Consider the following 21986-nt stretch of genomic DNA (forward strand, 5'->3'; position numbering starts at 1 on the left):
TAGATTCCAGCTGCCCCTACTGGAAACAAGCCAAGAAAAGCCTGCGCCCCATTTTTCCCTTCTCTGTAGGAAAGAGATTGAGAGGCTTTTCTTTTTCAAAGCAGAGGGAGTGAGAGGGCCTACGAAGCGCCGGTGCTATTCTTCCCCTTTCAGGACCGGGGACCGTGCCTGCCTTATCATTTAGCGCTGACCCAAGAGCTCCTTTTGAATGGCGGTATCGCAAATTGACATCTGTTTTCTTATCAAAGTCCCAGACAGGAGGCAGAATCCAGCAACTGTCTCCCCCACATCAGGTCTGGAACAGGGGGAACTCTGCAGTTCTGTGATAAAACAAGAACTGGAGGCTAATGACAGAGTGGCCTGCCTCCTTTGTCTGGGTTGCCAGCAACTCGAGATAACTCAGCAGAGGTGCGAGGAGCTGCTGGGTTCTGGGGTGCAAGTCCTTGGTATAAGAAAGTCTTAGGACCTTGGTTTTCTCACTTGAAAATGAAGACGATAATTCCTGCCACTTTTTCCTATCAGAGAAGGTCTGGGCTAGATTGTGGTGGTGGTTGCTGTTTAGTTGCTCAGTCATGTCCAACTATTTGCAACCCCATGGACTGAAGCCCTGCAGGCTCCTCTGTCCATGGGATTTCCCAGGCAAGAATACTGGAGTGGGTGGTCATTTCCTTCTCCAGGGGATATTCCCGATCCAGGGGTTGAACCTGCTTCTTCTGCATTGAAGGCAGATTCTTTACCGCTGAGCCACCAGGGAAGCCCCAGAATGTGGTGACATGTGAAATTGCCTTAAGAGGTTTGCTACTCAAAGTGTGGCCTCAGGCAGGCAGCCTCAGACTCACCCGAGAGCTTGTTGTGAATGTTTCAGACCACAAGAGATTAATCTCCAGAATTTACAAACAGCTCATGCAGTTCAATATAAGAAAAAGTAAACAACCCAATCAAGAAATGAGCAGATGACCCAAATAGACATTTCTCTAAAGAAGACATATAGATGGCCAAGAGGCATATGAAAAGATACTCGTCACTGCTCATTATTGTAGGTAAAAATGAGCCTGGTGGCTCAGTAGGCAGAGAGTTTGCCTGCAATGCAGAAGACCTGGGTTCGATCTCTAGTGGGGAAGATCCCCTGGAAATCAAAACTATGAGATATCACCTCACACCAGTTAGAAGGGCCATTATCAAAAGGTCTATGAATGAAGGAAAGAAAGGAAAAAAAAAAAAGGTCTACAAACAATAGATGCTGAAGAGGGTGTGGAAAAAAGGGAACCCTCCTACACTGTTGGTAGGAATGTAAATTGGTGCAGCCACTATGGAGAACAGTACGGAGGTTCCTTTAAAAACTAAAAATAGAGCTACCATATGATCCAGCAGTCTTACTCCTGGGCATATATCAAGGAAAAAAACATGGTTTGAGAGAATACATTTACCCCAATGTTCATTGCAATGCTGTTTATAATAGCCAAGACATGGAAGCAACCTAAATGTCCATCAACAGGTGAATGGATAAAGAAGATGTGGAATATTACTCAGCCATTAGAAAGAATGAAATAATGCCATTTTTAGCAACATGAATGGACCTGGAGATTATCATACGAAGTGAAGTAAGTCAGACAGAGAAGGACAAATGTCATATGCTATCACTTATTGTGGAATTAAAACAAAAGTGAAGCAAACAAACTTATCTACAAAGCAGAAACAGACTCATAGATTTAGAGAACAAATTTATAGTTACCAGGGGGGAAGAGTGGGAGGAATGGACCGATTGGGAATTTGGGACTGACATGTACACACTGCTATATTTAAAATAGGTGACCAACAAGGACCTTCTGTATAACACAGGGAAGTCTGCTCAATACTCTGCAACAACCTAAATGGGAAAAGGGTTTGAGAAAAAAATAGACAGAGGTAAATGTATAACTGAGTCAGTTTGCTGTACCTCTGAAACTAACACAGTATTGTTAATCAACTCTGATAAAATAAAAATAAAAAATAAAGGAATGCAGACTCTCAGGCTCCATAGCAGACCTATTAAAGCAGAATCTTCATTTTAATGAGATCCCAGGTAACTTGCATGAAAATTAAAGTTTGAGAAGTCCTGATTCTGGAAAAGAAAAAAAAAAAGACAAAACTCTGCTAGTCTTATAAGTTATCACTTACTGGTGATAATCAGTTTAAAAAGTCTTCTCTGTTAGCTTCATGATATCAGGCCCCAAGTGACTTGTTCCCCACTGTACTCCACTTTTTGGCTCATTCTGTGGCATAGAATAGGCATTCAATATTTTTGTTTAATTAACTAATAAGCCTTATATCCTGTGTGACAGACCACGCAGAGGGGAGGAAGAACAGTTAGGTTAGTAAACTGACTTCTCAATGAGCCATGTGATCTACCTGGTAGGGTAGCCTGCACTGACCTCTGGTACAAAGCCCAGCGCAGCGCAGGCTTCGCTGGTGGTTCAGTGGTAAAGAATCCTCCTGCCAATGCAGGAGATGTGGGTTCAGTCGCTGGGGTGGGAAGATTCCCTGGAGAAAGAAACGGCAGCCCACTCCAATATTCTTGACTGGGAAATCCCACGGACAGAGGAGTCTGACAGACTCTAGTCTATGGGGTGGCAGAAAGAGTCAGACAATCCTTGGCAACTAAACAGCAGCAGCAACAGCGCCCTAGCAGAGCGCTGCAGTGGTTCTCAAGCCTTACGGCTCCTCAGGACGACCTGGACACCTTGTTAAAACAGATGGTGGACCCCATGCTCACAGTCTCTCATTCACTAGGTCTGGGATGGGATGAGAATTTGTATTTCTAACAAATTTCTGGTGATGCTGCTGCTGCTGGTCTCAAGGACTCGGTCTTGAGAAGAAGGCCTAGACATTGATGATGCCTGAATAAGTGTCTTCACATTTTAAGTGCAGAATAAGAGGCATTCATGGAGACAGAAATATCAAATTGACAGTAAAACATTTTTGGACCAAAGCTTTAGGCCCTGGCTCCTCATCAGGAGGCTGGGGCAGCCTGAGACAGGCAAAGAACAGGGGAAAAATGGGCCGGGGAATGGGTGGTGCTAGTGGCCATGAGTTTATAACTGGGGGCTCAGAGGGAAGGCTCTCAACCCAGATGTGGCCAGTACCGCTCGTGTGACTCCTAAAGTCTACAGGTTTCCTCTTCATGTCAAGATTCCTGAATCACCAGAGTGGAACTGATTGTTCACTGTGTCAGTCAGACAGGCACTCCAGGACTAATTGGGAAGAAACAGTACCAGTGACAACCATTCCCTCTATGCCAGGCCTTGTATGTGTGTTGTGCTTGCTAAGTTGCTTTAGTCGTGTCTGGCTCAATGCAACCCTGTGGACTGTAGCCCACCAGGCTCCTCTGTCCTTGGGATTCTCCAGGCAAGAATACTGGAGCCAGGCCCTCCTCCAGGGATCTTCCCGACCCAAATAGGGATCAAACCCGTGTCTCTTACATCTACCTGCATTGGCAGGTGGGTTCTTTACCACTGGTGCCACCTGGGAAGCCCCCAGGTCTAATAAATATATATATATAAATTCCATGGACAGAAGAGACTGGTGGGCTACAGTCATGGGGTCACAGAGAGTCGGAGTCGGACACAAGGAGCAACTAACGCTTGCACTTCCACAGTAACAGGCTGAGACTCCAGCCCAGGTCCCCCCTTCACTCTGTTCAGTGTCCTCTCCCTTGCTCACTTCGGCTTCTGCCAGACAAGCCCCCACCCCTGCCTCTGTGCTCTGAACTTCCTCCCGGTCTGTGTCCCGTTCTGACAGCCACAGTCCCAGAGAGCAGCTCTCTGGGCCTCAGCAGAAAGCAGCCCACTCTGTGATTCTGTTCTTTTCCCGTCACCACCTGCAATTACACAGACGGTGGTCCACCAGGGCCTCAGCTCAGACAGCAGTTCCAGCGGGTTCTCTTCATCTCCTCCTATTGCTCCGTCTCCACAGAGGTGTCCAAGTCTCATCCCCTTGGTTGAAAGGGACCCTCAAGTGCCTGGGATGCTTGACGAGGTGGGGAGCTGTGTGTGTGTGTCTGTGTGTGTCTATGTGTGTGTGTCTGTATGTGGGGACTGGCCCCCATGGACAGCCCAGCCACTCCCTCCCCTGGTCCTTCCCACAGAAGGACCATCTGAAGACCTCCCTCCCCTCCCCTTTCCCCCACTGCCCCGCTTCTTATTGCCATGCTGTCTTCTCACTCTCCTCTCTCCAGACCCTGGCTTATCTGGGTTCTCGTCTGGGAGAGGAAAACAGACTGCAAGCTTCATGCATCCAAGGATCTTCCTGCTTTGCCGTGTAATGGCTAGGTGTACCAGTGAGAAGGAGGATGGAGATAGAAATATACAAAAAACCACCTTAATACTTGCCATATAATCCTCCCCCATATCTTTTCATTTGTGTGTTTATTGGTTTACCATTCAATATCCTATATCAAATTCAACAGTGTCTGCCTCCCCGCCCCCAAATTCATATCCACCTGGAACCTGAGAATGTGACCCTTACTGGGAAAGAGTGTCTTTGCAGATGTAATTAGTCAAGCTGAGGTCATATTGGTGTAGGGTGGGTTCTAAGTCCAGTGTGACTGGTGTCTTTATATGAGGAAAGACATTTAGACACAGACACGCAGGTCCACGGGGAGAAGGCCATGAGAAGACAGAGGCAGAGTTTGGAATGAGACATCTACACACCAAAAACACCAAGGGTTGCCAGCAAACCCTAGAAGCTCGGAAGAAGAGAGGCAGAATTCTTCAGTAGAGACTTTGGAAGGAGCTTGGCCTTGCCAACACCTTGATTTTGGACTTCTGGCCTCCAGAAGTGTGAGACAATGAATTTCTATTGTTTTAAGCCAGCACGTTCGTGGTCTTTGTTACAGCAGCCACAGGAAACCAGTACACACCCAATAAGACTCTAGGGCCCTTGAGGACAGGAGCCACATCCATTATGTTCACCTTCGAATCCTCAGTGTCTCACAGCGTCTGGTGCATGAAAGAGTTCGAAATAAACTTCTGTCAAGTGAAGACAGCTAAGCCTGAGCAAGTGTGACTGAAGTGGGAGGGAAGAGTGAGGATTGAGATGCTCTGTTTGGTTCCACAGAGAGAAACAGCAGCCAGGGAGGAGTCAGCAATGGGACCTGGCTCTTCCTTGCTGAGCTCACTCTCAGATGCTGAAATGACTATTTTTGGTGAATGCAAATCATAGCCACGGCCGAACGTCTCGAGCCCAAGGCCGCAAATGCGTGAGCTGAGCCAGGGTAACAGTCACCCGGGTTTATTTTTAAAGTAACCACGCCTGACCTGCAGGCTCAGAGGCCTAAGACGCAGACTTCCCTGAGGGCTGTCCGGCGTGGCCCAGCTCTCCTCTGCTGAGGAAAGCCACAGATTTCAAAATGGAGGCCCTCAGCCTCCCCAGCTACATTGCTAGGGAATACCTCCCCTCCCATCTGTCACTGACACGCTGACCACTTTCTGGCGTGTTTGACACTCACAAGTCACAAGCTGTTGCTCTTGGCTTGGTTCAGTTTCTGGAATTAAATGATGCGTGTGAGTATGTTCTGCACCCATGGGGTGCGGCTGCTGGGGCCAAATGTTCTCCCCCTGATGGCTGGAGTGCCTCCTGCTCAGCCCTCCATCTTCCCCGAGAAGGGACAGGCAAGTGGTCTTCAGAATCGCTGGGCGTAAGGGGTCTTCCTGGTGATTCAGCCACCATCAGCAACCAGCTGTCCACGGGGACAACAAAGGTTGCCGGAGTTGGGGACCCTCCTCTGTCTCAGAGTTCTTCCTGGGTCCTGGGTTAAGAATGCATTTCTTGATGTCTCAATTAAGATTTGAAAAAAAAAAAGGAAAAATAGTGTTAACCTGGTGAGACTCAGGGTAACTTTTTGTTCTTTATTCTCACGAACTGTATTTCCCTTTAGTCTTTGTACCAGTGAAGGATGACTCTGACACTCTCAAGCAAAAAAAAAGAGAGAGAGAAAAGAAAAGAAAAAATAACATGTTTCCCATTTGTCTGCACGCTGGGCTTCATTGGAAGTCTTTGCATTGACCCACTCCCACCAGGAGAACCTCTGCGGTCTTATTGAAAAAAGTGGGCCCCAAATGCCACATGTGTGATTCTAAAAACATCAAGGAACGAGGTCAATTTTTTACTAAAGTTTTCCAAGGGAGGGATGGGGGGTGTCTATGCTATTCCACACAGCGTGACCATCTTTAAAATTGTCCTTTGACAAGTCTTTCTTTCCCCCACAGCTTTACCCCTCGCATTGGCTTCTTCTCTTTTTACGATCCCCAACTGCAGGTCCTCCCAGTCTGTCTCCTCAAACTTGTAGCCACACCGGCTCTTGCTCCAGCCCCCTCCTCTTTCCAGCCTCTCCTCCCGTAGAAGACTCCTTCACGTGGGTAGCTCCCTCTGTGTCTCTTATACACAGTCGTCTGGCCTTTCTCAGCCTCTCTGATGGCCCCTGTACCCATCACCCTTCACAACCCAGCAGCTGAGCTCATTGAACTGATAGGCTGTCCTTCCTTCCTGAAAAGCATGTGGTTTCCCACTCACAGCAGAAACCTTTGGGGGATATAAACAGCCACACCTCTGGTTGACATACATGATACCAGGGTGTTCTGGGTGGTCCCATTTCACCCTCTCCATTTCCTGTGAGGTCAGAGAGCTAGAAAATGTGTGGTAATGAGGGGGGCAGAGATGACCAGGACCTCAGCTCCAAGTCCACGAAAGGAGCGAGGGCTTATGAGAATCAATACCAGCTCACCCTGTGGAGCGGCTCCAGACAAGGCCCTGCCCTCGGGGAGTTTAAAATATGATCGGGAGAAACGTATGTAAGACGGCTCTGGAGCAATTTGTCGAGCAAGTTGAGACAGGGATGTGTGCTAAGGGCGCTAAGAGTTCAGAAAGGCAGGTGGGCACAGTCTGGAGAAGCCTCAGCAAGCTTCAAGGATGGACCTAGAAGATAGTTGGAGTGTAACCAGTTGGAGGAGAAGGGAGAAGCCATCCTGTTCGGGAGCATCAGTGTGAACAGAGACTGGGGGAGGGGGACGGTGGCCCGTGGCGGGGGACAGAAAGGAGGGCCATCTGGCAAAGTGGTCCATTTCCCCAACGGCCACCACCTTTTTAGGCACCAGGGACTGGTTATGTAGAAGACAATTTTTCCATGGCCAGGGGCTGAGGGGAGGAGGGTAGTTTCAGAATGATTCAAGCACATTACACTTATAATAAATGCACACATTTTATTTCTATTATTATTATTACATCATCATTATTATTATTATTATTATTATTATTACATCAACTCCACCTCAGATCATCAGGAATTAGATCCCTGCAAGTTTGGGGACCCCTGCAATTCCCCAGGCACATACCTCAACCAATCTCATTACTTTGAAGCAGTGTGTATGCTTAGGCTCTCTTTGAGTCCCCCATGGACTGTAGTTCGCCAGGCTCCTCTGCCCAGGAGGATTCTCCAGGCTAGAATACTGGAGTGAGTTGCCACGCCCTCTTCCAGGGGATCTTCCCAACTCAGGATTCGAACCCAGGTCTCCCATATTGTGGGAGGATTCTTTACCGTCTGTGCCATTAGGGAAGCCCAAAAATACTGGAGTGGGCAGCCTATCCCTTCCCCAGGGGAACTTCCCTGTGCAGGAATTCAACCGGGGTCTTCCACATTGCAGGCGGACTCTTTACCAACTGCGTTACCTAGGAAGCCTACTTTTAAGTTGAATCTAAACTATATCTCTCCTGGACTTTCTCCTGTTCCCACCTGTAAGGAGACCTATGTTCTGGTGGGCAAGCAGTCAATCCTCCATTCCATGCCAAGGACTGAGGTTGCTGGACTGGTGTTTAGGTTGGTTGATTGGCTCTGAGCATGCATTTTCCCAGAGCCAGACATGGAGATTAGCCTAGGTGGAATAAGACTGAAACATGTGTATGTTGAGCTGGGGTTGGGCTGTAACATGGATTATTTTCACATGATTGTGGTAGGGAAACCCCGAGCAAGTAAGAAGCTTCATGAAAAATTAATATTTTTCAAATGAGTTGTTTTAGAAATTCATAGATATGTCAGATTTCTACCATATTCCATGGGAAGTTGGTGAGAAATTTTACCTGGATGTTACACTGAGTGTTAGGCTCCTTGGATGCCCTAGAAGTGCTAATGGTAACCCCAAGCCCCAGCTCCTCCAGAATTCAGAACCAGAACATGAGGTCTGCTGGGGTTTCAGCCCCACAGCAGTGGAAGAGAGACGACCGTGGGCTTCACTCTGGATGGGGCTGAGGGTGCATCTAACATCTTTAGTATGTGGGAACTTAGCCGAGGTCCAGCCAGCCACCATGGCTAGGTGGCCAGGGGATGGAGGACCACGTGAGGATCAGGTGGGGGGAAATATGCAAAGTCAGGAAGGTGGCTGGGGCATGTTTCAAGGAGTTAAATTGATGCCCTGCATGACCTTAGGAACTGCCTGGTGGGTCTGAAAGCAGCATCTAATACTCTAAAGAAGGGTCTGGAAGCAGTTGTTTATTTGTTAGGCTCCACAATGCTGGCTAAGATCCAGAAACAGGGCTTCAAACTGTCTAGGCAGGTTGATATAAAATCCCAGTCTTGTGAGCTGAGCCAGTGTGGCCAGGACCTAAAATGATATGATTCAGATGGTTCATGAGTGGCCAGGAGTCAATTACCTTCCCTCTCTCCTACCCTCCCTCCCTACCTTGTTCCTCTCACTCTTTCTTTCTATTCTTCCTCTCATTCATTCACACTATGTGTCAAGCCATTTCCTAGGTGATGAGCATGCCATGATGAATATGATTCCTACCCTCCTACCCTTATGGAACTTATATGTGGGGGGCAGAGTATACACACAGCAATGGTTCCATTCATAATCATATTATTATAATTATAGACAGGATTCCAAAGAGATACAGCATCTAACAGTGTCAAGAGGGAACCTAATCAGATTGGGGTGGGGAGGGGTTGTGGGGAGCTCAGCAAGGCTTCTCTTAGAAGTGGTGAGAAGTCAGCCAGGCAAAAGGAATGAAGAGGATAAGAACAGGAAGAGTGTTTTAGACAGAAGGAAGAACCAGTGCCATGTCATCAAGCCAGGCAGGAGGATGGCTGGTTCCGGGAACTTGCTGGAGAGAGTGAGCAAGTGGGATGAGGTGTGAGGCAGTAGGAGCAGATCATTGGGTGCAAGCCTGGGGCTGTTCACAGTGGGCTGGGCCGCCAGTGCCTCCGTGTGGCGCTGAGTCTCTGGGCATTAATAATGCTAATAATGCCTATCTCTAATGAAGCACTTTTTATGTGCTGCATGCTTTCCATGCTTCATGTTATTCAATTTTTACAACCCCCTCCTAAGAAATTAGTACAGTTATTTTCCCATTTTACAGATGAGAAAAACAAAGACTAGAGACCTCAATGGATACACCTAATCTAAGGCCATGTAACCAACAACTGAAGGAACTTAAACTTCACCCACGACCTGCCTGATTGCAAAACCCTTATTCTGGAAACTTTCCCCTGCTGCCTTTTGGCATCAGTGACTATTGCTGAGAAGGACTGGGGAGGTCATCTCCAAGCTTTAGCTCCTCTACACCATGAGAAGCGTGGAGAGGAGGAAGTAGGATGAGGGGCAGGGTGCTGGTAGCTCTGGATGTGGTAGGGAATTGGTGGGGAGAGCTCCAGGGGTGGCGGTGGCAGGGAGGCACCAAGCTGGCTCATGTGCATGAATCATTCACAAGTTGAGGATGAGTCAGAGGCCGGCCGCATTGTTACGGAAGTAGTGGGCCGGGTGTGGACCCAACCTGAAGCTGGGTTTTTTCTCTTATGGTGACATCACGAGGGAAGCCAAGCCAACTTTGAGGGGTGACTTTCAAGTGGAAACACATCTTCTCGAAGGCTTTCAGGTGACTTTGAGCATCATGGAAGAAAGATCCACTTTAGAGAATTTATTAATATGAATTCCTTGACCAGATATGGCTGAAGCCAGGATGTCTCAGTTGCAGAAGAAACTTGGCACTCCATTCTGTGGATTGGTCACACAATCCCTAACCAGCCCCTGGAGAAGATTTAAAATTAGTTAGGGAAGGAATTTATCACTAAGATAACTCAGGGACTTCGTGGCAGATCTTTATGCCTATGATTCAGAGAGAAATCCCAAACCTCTTGAGTGCAGTAGAGTTGAAAAAAAACTCTGAAACTGGTGAGACAGGTAGCAAAAGGCTCTCACATAGCACACTGTAGAATTTAGGAGAAGCAAAATAACTTCCCTTCTTGGAACTAATTCTCCTACCTTGAGTATGACTGGGGTGTGTGTGGGGGGGAATGTTCTCCTATAATTTTCAGGATGTCTGACTGTGTGGATAGGATGTTTTCCATTTCAGCCTGACTCTCGTATCAGTGATCCAGGTAGAATTCCGGTTCAAACATCAAAAGGTAGAACCGTCATGAAACATTTGTTCTGCAAGGGACATTCACTTATTTGTGCAATCAAAACTTCTAAGAAAAGTATTAATACCAAGCATTTATTTAGGCCTCTTATCTCTAATGGTCCTTGGACTATTCCAGCCCTTGCAGCTAAGATTAGGAAGTCTTTGTTAACAACCATATCATATACTTGAAAGTTGCTAAGAGAGCAGATAGTAAATGTTCTCACCGTAGAAAAGAAATAGTAATCACATAACATGAACCTTTGCTGACAAAGGTCCATTTAATCAAAGGGCTTCCCTCGTAGCTCAGTTGGTAAAGAATCTGTCTGCAGTGCAGCAGACCCAGGTTCAGTTGCTGGGTCAGGAAGATCCCCTGGAGAAGGAAATGGCAACCAACTCCAGTATTCTTGCCTGGAGAATCCCATGGACAGAGGAAAGAGTTGGACACGACTTAGCGACTAAACCACCACCACTACCACAGTTTTTCCAGGAGTCATATGGATGTGAGAGTTGGACCATAAAGAAAGTTGAGCACAGAAGAATTGATACTTTTGAACTGTGGTGTTGGATAAGACTCTTGAGAGTCCCTTGGACTGCAAGGAGATCAAACCAGTCAATCCTAAACGAAATTAACCCTGAATAGTCATTGGAAGGACTGATGCTGAGGCTGAAGTTCCAATATTTTGACCACCTGATGCAAAGAAATGACTCATTGGAAAAGACCCTGATTCTGGGAAAGATTGAAGGCGGGAGAAGGGGACGACAGAGGATGAGATGGTTGGGTGGCATTACCAACTCGATGGACATGAATTTGAGCAAGCTCCACGAGCTGCATGAACGGGGAAGGCTGGCGTGCTGCAGTCCATGGAGTCACAAAGAGTCGGACACGACTGAGCAACTAACTGGACACTGTGGAGGTGTTAGCTAACACTATGGGGGTAATCATTTTGCAACTGAAAAAAGTTTAGGAAATCATCTTGCCCAAGGTCGACAGTTAGTAGTTTCTTCTGTGGTTAGCAATGATCTGGGTTCCTTTCCTTTTTTTTCAGCAAGGACCAGGTAGAGAATATTGTGAGAGGAACCTCTGAGCATGAGGGAGTCTCTGTACTGACTTAGGAGCTGGAGACACAGGTTGAGAAGGCAGTGCGGTCCATGAGGAGGAGTTCTGGCTCTCCCAGTGCAAATCCATTTTCTAGGTGTGACCTCCGGCCAGGACTCTCACCTCTCCTTGAGCCCTAGGTTTCCTTGCCTGGAAAATAGAAACATTAGATCTTCCTCATTGCATTTTTGTGAGGATTAAATGAAATAATAAGCAACAAAATTGAGGGCAAGTTTTAATGATCTTATATATAATTTTTGGTTCATTGCACATTTTCCAAAACATGTAGATATTAAAAACATGATCAGACATCTTTTTAATTTAAAAAAAAAGTAAGGAGATTATGTGTCTAAAGTTTTTACTACTGTGCCTGGCACAGAGAAGGTCAACATGAACCTAGCTGTTAATAATAAGTGGACGCCCCCAGGAAGCAGGCCTGTCCAAGCAAGTCTGGGGATGCAGAAGGGCAGCCCACTTGGGCTCTATTTGCATGAGGTTACTCCTGTGAGAAAATTTGTTCTAAAGGAAGAGAACTGACGTTCCCAAGTTAGAGCAAGGGCAGTAGGTCAAAATAGGTTTCTTTTTCTCTCTTGCTTAACTTTTTAAAGTTTTTGGTTTTATTTTTATTTATTTATTTATTTTTGGCTGTGCTGGATCTTGATGGCTGAATGTGGGCTTTCTCTAGTTGCAAAAAGTGGGGGCTACTCGCTAGTTGCGGTGTGCAGACTTCTCTTGCGGTGGAGCACAGGCTCTAGAGTAGGGCCTCAGCAGTTTCAGTGTATGGGCTTAGTTGCCCTGTGACACGTGGAATCTTCCCAGACCAGGGATCAGAACTGTGTCTCCTGCATTTGCAGGCAGATTCTTAACCACTGGACCACTAGAGAAGTCCCCAGAGAGGTTTCGAAGCAGAGCCCTGTGTCTGTCACATAGACCGGCCACTCCCCCTTACCCAGGGCCCCCATCTCATCCCTGTGGACTCTTGCCTGAGATCTAGGGGAGGGAGTGACAAAACTTAAAAAAAACCATTTCCTACAATCTGCTAGACTTTGAGAGCGTTAGGCAGCCTGGTTTGTAAGCTTTTAACCTGCTGTACCACAGGGGAACAGAAGGGGACTTCCCCTTCCCCGCCCTCTGAGGTGTCTCTGGAGAACAGGGCACCCAGAACTGAGATGGTGTCTTGCTGCAGTAACCCACAAGGCAGGCTTTACTGGAGGGAGAGAGGGTAGGAGAGGATCAGAAGCCATGCGTACCTGAGGGGATTACCTAGGCACACTGTACTAGGGACATTTTTCTAGGGATGTTAGATCTATTTAGGAAACATTTATTGAAGACCTCAGAGTGTTACTGAGTGGTCACCTGTGGCATATAGCCTGGGAGCTGGGCCATGTGCTTGGGGAGGGGGTGGTCTTGAGGGGCTGAGGTCTGGCCCTGATGGTCGGTAGATAAACAGATCTGTCTTACTTTCCTCTACTGTGTCTTCCTTGTGGCCTTAACAATTGCTTTCAACAGCTGTGCTGTGCTATGCCGCACTTGGTTGCTCAGTCACGTCCAGCTCTTTGCGACCCCATGGACTGCAGCCTGCCAGGCTCCTCTGTCCCTGGGATTCTCTAGACAAGAATACTGGAGTGTTGTTTTTTTTTTTGCCATGCCCTCCTCCAGGAGGTCTTCCCAACCCAGGGATTGAACCCAGGTCTCCTGCATTGCAGGCGAATTCTTTACCATCTGAGCCTCCAGAGAAGCCCTTTCAATAGCTACCCTTTAACAAATGCCACCAAGGTAATGCTTTAGGGGAATGTACTCAGGGAGAGCAGAAGACCCTCTCCCTCTATCTCAGCTGCGTGTGCGCTAAGTCTCTTCAGTCGTTTCTGACTCTATGTGACCCTATAGACTGTAGCCCACCAGGCTCCTCTGTCCATGGGATTCTCCAGGCAAGAATACTGGAGTGGGTTGCCATGACCTTCTCCAGGGGATCTTCCCAACCCAGGGATCGAACCCGGGTCTCTTACAGTCTCCTGCATTGGCAGGAGTGTTCTTTACTACTAACATCACCTGGGAACTCCCCTATCTCAGCAAGATGCTTTTAAAGTTCATTAAAAAAAAAAATCATGGTAAAATATATACTGTTGACCCTTGAACAACACAGGTTTGAACTGCATGGGTCCACTTACATGTAGAATGTTTTCTCAGTTAATACATATTGCAGTACTATATGATCCATGGTTGGTTGAATTTGCAGGTGTGGAATGGTGTATTCAAAGGGCCAACTGTAAAATTACACAAAGATTTGAAGATTTTCAACAGTGCAGGGGTGTGGCAACCTTCACCCCTGTATTGTTCAAGGGTCAGCTGTATGTATAACATAAAATTTGCCATTTGAACCACTTTTCAGTGTACAATTCAGTGGCATTAAATCATGAAGATTTTCCCTAATGTCTTCTAATAGTTCACAGTTTTAGCTCCTAAGCATAGATCATTATTCCATTTTGAGTTAATTTTTGCATATGGCGTGAGGTAAGGATCTGACACTTGGTTTATACCTTTGTCTTGATTTGTACCCTGCAACTTTGCAGAATTTCTTTAGCTTTTAGTAAATTTCTTTCTTATGGATTCTTTGAGATTTTCTACATAGAATAATATCATCTGCAAATCTGATAGTTAACCTCTTCCTTTCCAATTTTGATAACTTTTTTTTTTCTTTTTTTGCCTAGTATCTCTGGCTAGAACTCCCAGTACAATGTTGAATAGCAGTGGTGAATGTAGCCCAACCTGTCTTATTTTTCTTATTTTTGATCTTAGGGAGAAAGTCCTTCAGTCCTTTCAATCTTTCATTATTGACTATATTGTTGTTAACTGTGGATTTTATCACACTGAAAACTCTACTTTTTATTTGAGGATATCTTAATTTTTATCTCATTTTTGAAGAGCAATTTTGCAATATATAGAATTCTCAAATGACAGGTTTGTTGCTTTTTTTTTCCAGCACTTTAAATATATCATCCCATTACCCTCCAGCCTCCACGATTTCTGATGAGAAATCAATAACTCATCTTATAAAGGATCCCTGGACTATGGCGAGTCTCTTCTCTCCTGTTGCTTTCAGCATGCTACCTTTTCCTCTCAGTTACATGGATTCATATTTCTAATCAAATTTGGAAAGTTTGTGGTTATTACTCTACAAATATTCTCTATACTCCTTTCTCTCTTTCTCTCTCTCTCTCCTCTTTCTGAGACTCCCATAAAGTATATGTTGGGCCACTTAATAGTCCCAGAGGTCCCTTAGGCTCTGTTCATTTTTCTTCCTTTTCTTTTTTCTTCTCCTCAGTCTGGGTACCTTTAATGACCCTATCTTCAAGTTTGTTGATCCTTCCTTCTGAATCTTCAAATCTATTACTGAAACCTTGTGAATTTTTCATTATAGACATTATACTTTTCAGCTACAGAATGTGTATTTGGTTCATTTTTACAATGGTCTCATTTTTTTCATACATTGTTCTCCTGATTTCCTTTGCTTGCTTAATTAAAGGAAGATGTGCACATTTTCCTCTAGTTCTTTGAGCATATTTAAGACAGTTGTTTTTGTCTCATAAGTCTGATATCTGGGCTTCCTCAGGGATTGTTTCTGCACGTTTATCTGGTCCTTTAAGTTTGCCAAGTCTTCTGGGCATTTTTTGGGAGGGGGGATGCTTTGTGGTTTTTTTATTGCTGAAAACTGTGTATTTGAATATTATGTTGTCATAACTCTGAAAATCAGGATATTTACCTTCCCCAAACTTTGCTGGGTTTTGTTGTTGGTTTTTGAAGGCTATGATTGCCTGTTTGTTGACTTTTCAAACTATTTTTTTGCAAAGGATATTCCTTGACATGTGTGGTGACTATTCTTATTTGCTTATGTTCATCTGCCTGTGTGCGCATGCTCAGTCGTGTCTGACTCTTTGTGACCCCATGGACTGTAGCCTGCCAGGCTCCTCTGTCCGTAGGATTCTCCAGGTAAGAATACAGGAGTGGGTTGTCATTTCCTCCTCCAGGGGATCTTCCCAACTGAGGAATTTAACCAGGATCTTTCTGCCTCTCCTGCATTGCAGTCAGATTCTTCACCACTGAGCCACTGGGGAAGCTCTGTGTTCAGCTAATGTTTGACAAAGTTTCCTTAAATGCCAGAAGTTAATGCAAAACAAAAATAAAACACCAAAAGTGAAAAAGCAGAACACAAAAAGCAAGCACCTCTCTCAGTCTTCACAGATTGACTTTCTGCTTGCTCCTTCCAGCTTAGTCAGGCTTATACTGAGCCTAGGGACTGGCCCAAGGTGAGAACTGAGGATCTTCTCAGGTCTTTTCTGAGCATGGATCTTACCTTGAGATTGTGTATAGCTTTCTAAATTTGCCTGTATACTCAAATGCTTTGGGAACGTCCCAATTTCCTGAAGAATTTTCCCCAGGTTTTCCTCCTGGAACTTAGGTAATCTATTGTATATCTGGGCCATAATCTTTAGCCCCAGATATCCACAGGTTGTTAGTTCACCTAACAACATTTTCAAGCAATGCCCACTGCTTCTCTGGCCTGAGGTCTGAGTTAGGCAAAACTGAGACAAGCCCCTTCAGGTAACCCCAGACAGGTTAGAACAGGCATGCACGGTAATGTGTGAACAAGTTCTGCTCTGCTGCTTCTGGAACCTACACTGGGAACACAGCTGCTATCTCTCCAAAACTGCCTTCCCTGGGGAGGGAGTAGGGTAAGAGCAAATGGAAAGGCCACAAAACTTTCCATTTTTGAGTTGCTTTTTTCTTGATTCAGCAGTTGTTTGGTTGCTGTAAGCCTCTGACTGTTTTCTGGAGTTCTGACAAAGTTGGTTCTGACAGTTTCAGCTTTTTTTTTTTTTGTTTATGGTGTTTCTGTGGGGGAACAAGAGCTTGCAGCTTACCCACTCCACCAATTTGCTGATATCCCTCCCCAGCTCCGTTTTTGAGAGTGATTTTATTTTTACTTCTACCCTCTGGTGGCCCAGGGACCTGGGTTATATTCACAAAACCCACTTTGACCAAATCCTTGAACTGGTGCATGACATCAGCTTTTTGTAGAGTAAGTTTAAAAGGCCATGGGAAACAGAGCAGAAACAAATTAAATTTGGTAAATGTCTCCACAGGTCATACTTTTTACCCGTTCACAGTTGCAAATACCGTGCAACTGTCTACTCACAATGGAAGGGTTGCTAAAGTCAGTCTTCATTTACAATGAATAGTAAAAGGGTACTTTCTAAAATGTTGACTTGAATGGTAATCAGTTCTAGCTGGTCCCCTAGCACATGTTGGCAAATACATTTGATCTTTTATGCTGGTGGCTGCCTGGTGAAATGTAACCCCTGAAGGATTACAAAGCTCAAGGGGGCAAGGGTTTCATGATCAATTGGTATTATTTGTTCTGGGCATAGGGAAAAGGAGTGTCAGTGTATCTGTTTGCTATGTAACAGATTACCTCCAAACTGAGTGGCCTGAATCAACAAATAATACCAACTCACACAGTTTCTATGGGTCAGGAATATGAAAGTAATTTGATTGGGCATTGCAGGTTCAAAATCTTAGACGAAGTTGCAGTGAAGATGTCAGCTGGGATTGTAATCACCTGAAGGTTTGGCAGTCTGGAGGATTCATTTCCAAGAAAACTGACTTGCATAGTTAGCAAGCTGATGCTGGCTATTAGCATGAGGCTCAGCTCCTCCCTTCTTGGCCCCTTCCACAGAGCCACTTAAATGTCTTTAGAACATAGTAAGCAGCTTCCACCAAAGAAAGCAGACTTAAGAGTGTTCCAGGCAGAAGCTATTGTTTTTATGACCTAAACTCGAGTCACATAGCCTCATTTCTATCACATTCTATTCCTGTGAAGCAAGTCACTAAATCAGGACCATGAACAAGAGAAGAGGCATTAGGTTTTACTTTTTGAAGGGAGGCATGCCAAAGAATATGTGAATATGTTTTAAAATCACCACATAGCACTGTGCCTACTTCAAAATACTCCCCTGAACCCTAACACTATCTGAGCCACAGAGTACTGACTTGTTTTACAAAAAAATGTTATGCAGAATCAAAGGTAGAGAATATATATGGTGTGTGCATGTGTGTGTGTGTGTGTGTGTGTGTTTGTGTATGTGTGTGTGTGTGTGTACGTGCGTGTGTAAAAGAATAAGAAGGCTGGGAGCTTCCTGATTTTTTGGAGAATTACTCAAAAACAGTTCAAAGGAACTCCAATGGTATAACAACTCCCTATCTGAAGGATTGTTACATCCGAAATCTACCCCCCAAGGTAGTGACACAGAGAGGAGGGCATAAAATGAGTCTGACTGTGGCCGCTTCACTGTCTTTCCCTCAGAAGGTTCTGCCATAAGGTTAGAATTCCAGGTGCTAGGTAAGACTACATTAAAAGCAGACAATTTGAGCAGAGCATCCCAGTCAGACCTGGTCAATGCAAATTGTTCTCTTGCTTAACAAAAAAAACCCAACAGAGCCATTGCCGTTGGCGAACAGAATTGCAACATGGGAGGTACGTATGCAAATATGGACACCTGCATTCAATATTCCTCACTTGGGCTTAACAGAGAAACAAAACAACTACTCAAGCACAAAATGGTGACCCTGTTTTCTGAACGTTTAGCTCTCAGAGTCATATGGTCTATGACCTCCTAGCTTTTAAGTATGTCTCCTCTTATTTTAAGTAGCAGATTCCTCTTAGCAAGAGAGTACTGTGTACCCTCCAAGCTTGGAAATGCTAGGTTTTCAGAGTTGAGTGAAAATATTGTGTTGACAGTTCTTTGCCTGCTTAAAGCTGCAGGGTTGTTTACTTGGGCTGGAGCACAGCTTTGTTGAGGCAGAGAGTCGTGGTCCCAGAGTCAAGGTTGCCTAGCAATAGGTCTATGCTATGCCACAGAATTTCACAATGGTCTGGACCACAAGTACCCATTTAGGGGGATTTCCAGATCACAGTCTTGTTCTCACTCTGTCCTAAAATCTGAGTCACATAGCAAGATGCAAGAGTAATTATTCAGTATCTTCCAAAGTTCTCTTCTTGGAAAAATTAAGAAGAATGTTTGTTTGTTGAGTCCATTTCTTTAGATACTGCAGAGAGTTAGTCACTCTGGATTATTAAAAAAAATGTAATCTTAGTTTAATTACATCTTATTCTGATAAGACAGTTTAATGTTCAGCAAAGTAGCTGAATGTATACAGTGATCATTCTAGCAATAAGATGATGCATTTTTGAAATATACTTTGTCACTAGAAACGTGAAATCATATATTGACATAAAGGCATATACTTCCAACAACAGATTGGCGGGACTGGATATGATAAGATACTAATTTATTCATTTATTAAGTAAACATTTATGGAATAACTACTAGTCTTAGACAAATAGAAAGTTAACAGAACAGCTTCCACCTGCTTTCAAAGAGCTTATAGTGTAGCAAGGACAAGATAGTAACCTCAAATATTGTGGAGAAAAATATGAGTGTTTGGGAATTGTGTGTAGTGGGAGAAGTTAAAGGAAGAGTGAAAGGCTCTGGAGATTAGAATGTGCTTGAGGAGGGGGATCCCCACGCTGGAGGGTGAAGATGGGGTGTGCAGTACATTTGCTAGGTACTCCTGCAAACAGTCAACTGCTACATACCACTTTCCCTACCAATAGAAACTGGGAACAGAATGATATTTTTGCTGTATAAAATTGTGAACCTGTGTGTGCATGTGTGTATCTTTGTGGTAAAATTAATGTTGACATTGACCCTATGTTGCACTATTTATGATTTTAAAAAGCAATATTGATTCTATTATAAAGGGACTACTTCTCCTCCGAGGGTTTGTTGATTAGCTTTTGTTGCAATTAAAGTCTTGGTGTAGCCACTACTGACTCTGGTCACTTAATCCTTCTATCAAATGTTTTTATTAGCTACTATGCATTATGTATTTAGGAACTGAGCAGTAAGTGGATTTATGTTCAGATCAGATTGATGGTTTCAGTTAAGAATTGTGTTTTGTTTTTTTTTTTCCCTCTATTTCACTCCTTGTGGATAAATTCAAGGTTAGCAGGTAATACCAATTTATGCCAGTTTGGATCTTTAATCAGAATATATACAAGGTATATCATTGATCTTAAAATATTGCCTTGACTCTTTAAGGGCATAAACTAAATCTTTCCATCTTGTTTTTTACAGTAACTTTGAAAAATCATATACAGAAGATGTTGGATGTATACATTTTTTGCCATGACAATTGCATATTCATTGCTGTTAATTATAGAACTATGGCTGACATTAACTAGTTAATTCAAATACCAGCCACATTTGCTGAGTATCTCTAACATTTTGAATCCCAATTTAGGTTTATCTGGAATGTTCAAAATATTCAGCTCAAGAATCATTTCAGATCATAATTATTCATTTTATTACCTGTTAAGATTAATTGGCCAATATCTAGCTATAATGCATCAGATAACAGGGGCAGAGAGCAAAGAAATAAGTAAAATAGGTATATGTTAAAAGTGACCCACTGGATCATTGATAAACTGGTTTGAATAAATTACCATAAATAGGAATCTTGAGACAGATAAGGAGAGTGAAAGAATTAAACCAGATAAAACTTAAAAACCAGATTAAATTTACCTTTAGATAAGTCCTAGTCTATCAATAAAGCTAGATGATTTTATAATTAAAGTGGAGAAAAATAAACATAGTTTTTTTTTTTTAACCGACTCAGTTTAGCTCTTGTTCCTGTCTTTGTGTAAGATTCAAATTTCGTAGTTCAAAGTATGTTCTTCAGAGCTGTGTTTTCTCCAAAATGGATAATCAACGTTTATTTTCTAATCCAGTGCTAAGAACATCAACAAATGAAGTTTAATTATTCATTGCTTTTCTTCTTCTTTAGCTTAATTTTTAAAACTTCTCATTTGTGAAACTTTTTTCTCATCCAATACTGGCATATATTATATTCTTTCTTTAAAATTTGAAATGCCTGATGTATTATTCCTCTTTCAAATATATTTCACATTAGGGACTTCCCAGTGGTCCAGGGGTTAAAACTCTGTGCTTACAACACAGGGGGCACGGGTTTGATCCCTGGTCAGGGAAGTTCTACATGTTGCACAGCCAGAAAAAAAAAAAAAGATATTTCTTCAATGTATAACAACTAAGGGTTAGTAAGTTGTTTTTATTAATTTGCCTGAGAGGGAAATAATTTCAGGATCCTCTGAAGCTTGGGCCTCTTTGGCATTGGACAGACCTGGGTTCCCTTTATATTATGGTTTGTACTTCAATTCTATACTTCTTAGGAATGTAACCTTGGGCAAGTCACTCCTAAAGCCTTCATCACCGATCTGTAAAATGAGAAGAATGATGGCATCCATAATATGAAACTGTTTTCAGGATTAAACTCAAGTTGACTGTTCAGCACAACTCCAAACAGTAACCGTTCAAGCAATGTTAACTCTTAATGCAATTGTCATCACTAGTACATGGTATGGACAGACTTGTCTCCTATCCCCAAATCCATATGCTGGAGTCCTAACCCCCCAGCACCTGAGAATGTACTGTTTGGAGACAGGGTCTTTAAAGAGGTCCTTGAGGAGGTCATATGAGTGGGCCCAAGTCCAATATGAGGAGAGGAAATGAGATTGTAGACACACAGAGGAAAGGCCCCATGAAGACACAGGGAGAAGGCGGCCCCCTGCAAGGCAAGGGGAGCGGGCTCAGCAGAAAACAACCTTCTGAGGCCTTGATCTAGGCATTTCAACCACCTTGGATATGGTGCTTTGTTATAGCAACTCCAGCAAACTGACACAATACTACTGACAAAAAGAGTGTATTTCTAAATCACATGTAAACAGTGTGAGATAAGGAATCTTTCTGAAAGCTACTATGCTTGTTCTATCATTTTCTTGCGTGGAAAAAAAAATCAACTGTGTGTGCTGTTCTCTGGCCCTAAGTTTATGTCTGTGGGACTTGAGAGCATAGGTTAGGCTTCAGATGAAATATAGACACAAAGATCACGGGGGAGTTGTAACCAAGATGCCCCAGAACATAATATCAACAGCTTAATGATTTGGCATTTGTTATGTCAATATCAGTTAGAGCAGGAGGTCTGGAGTAAGGGAGGCAGAGGTGAATCAGAGAGAGCTTTGTATTTAAATATCCCTCCGTTTGAGTGGCTTATGTTTTTCCCCAAGCAGAGCTAAGATGTTGTTGGTTCCTTTAGTGTTATTATGGGAACAAAATCATTAAACACTATAGATTTTATTTTCCTTAAACCAGATTGAGTCATGGTTTCCTTGGAATTGGCGACAATGATGCCCACGTGATTGCCTTGATTGTTCTTGGCAGGCTCTGGATTCCAGGTGATTCTTTTTCCTTCTTAGCAATTTGGGCTCCTTTTCCAAGGATTGGATTTCTTCTTCCTTGCCCGTCCTTGCTGACTGCTCCTGTCCTTGGCC

The 21986-nt window shown here is 44.0% G+C and overlaps 1 long non-coding RNA gene across 1 annotated transcript in view; it reads left to right on the top strand.

The window, feature by feature from the left end:
• LOC136144935 (uncharacterized) overlaps nucleotides 1-21986 on the top strand; it is a 122327-nt gene that overhangs the window by 85936 nt on the left and 14405 nt on the right. The window lies entirely within an intron of this gene.

The sequence above is a fragment of the Muntiacus reevesi genome, chromosome 12, assembly GCF_963930625.1.
Source record: "Muntiacus reevesi chromosome 12, mMunRee1.1, whole genome shotgun sequence".
NCBI classification, from domain to species: domain Eukaryota; kingdom Metazoa; phylum Chordata; class Mammalia; order Artiodactyla; family Cervidae; genus Muntiacus; species Muntiacus reevesi.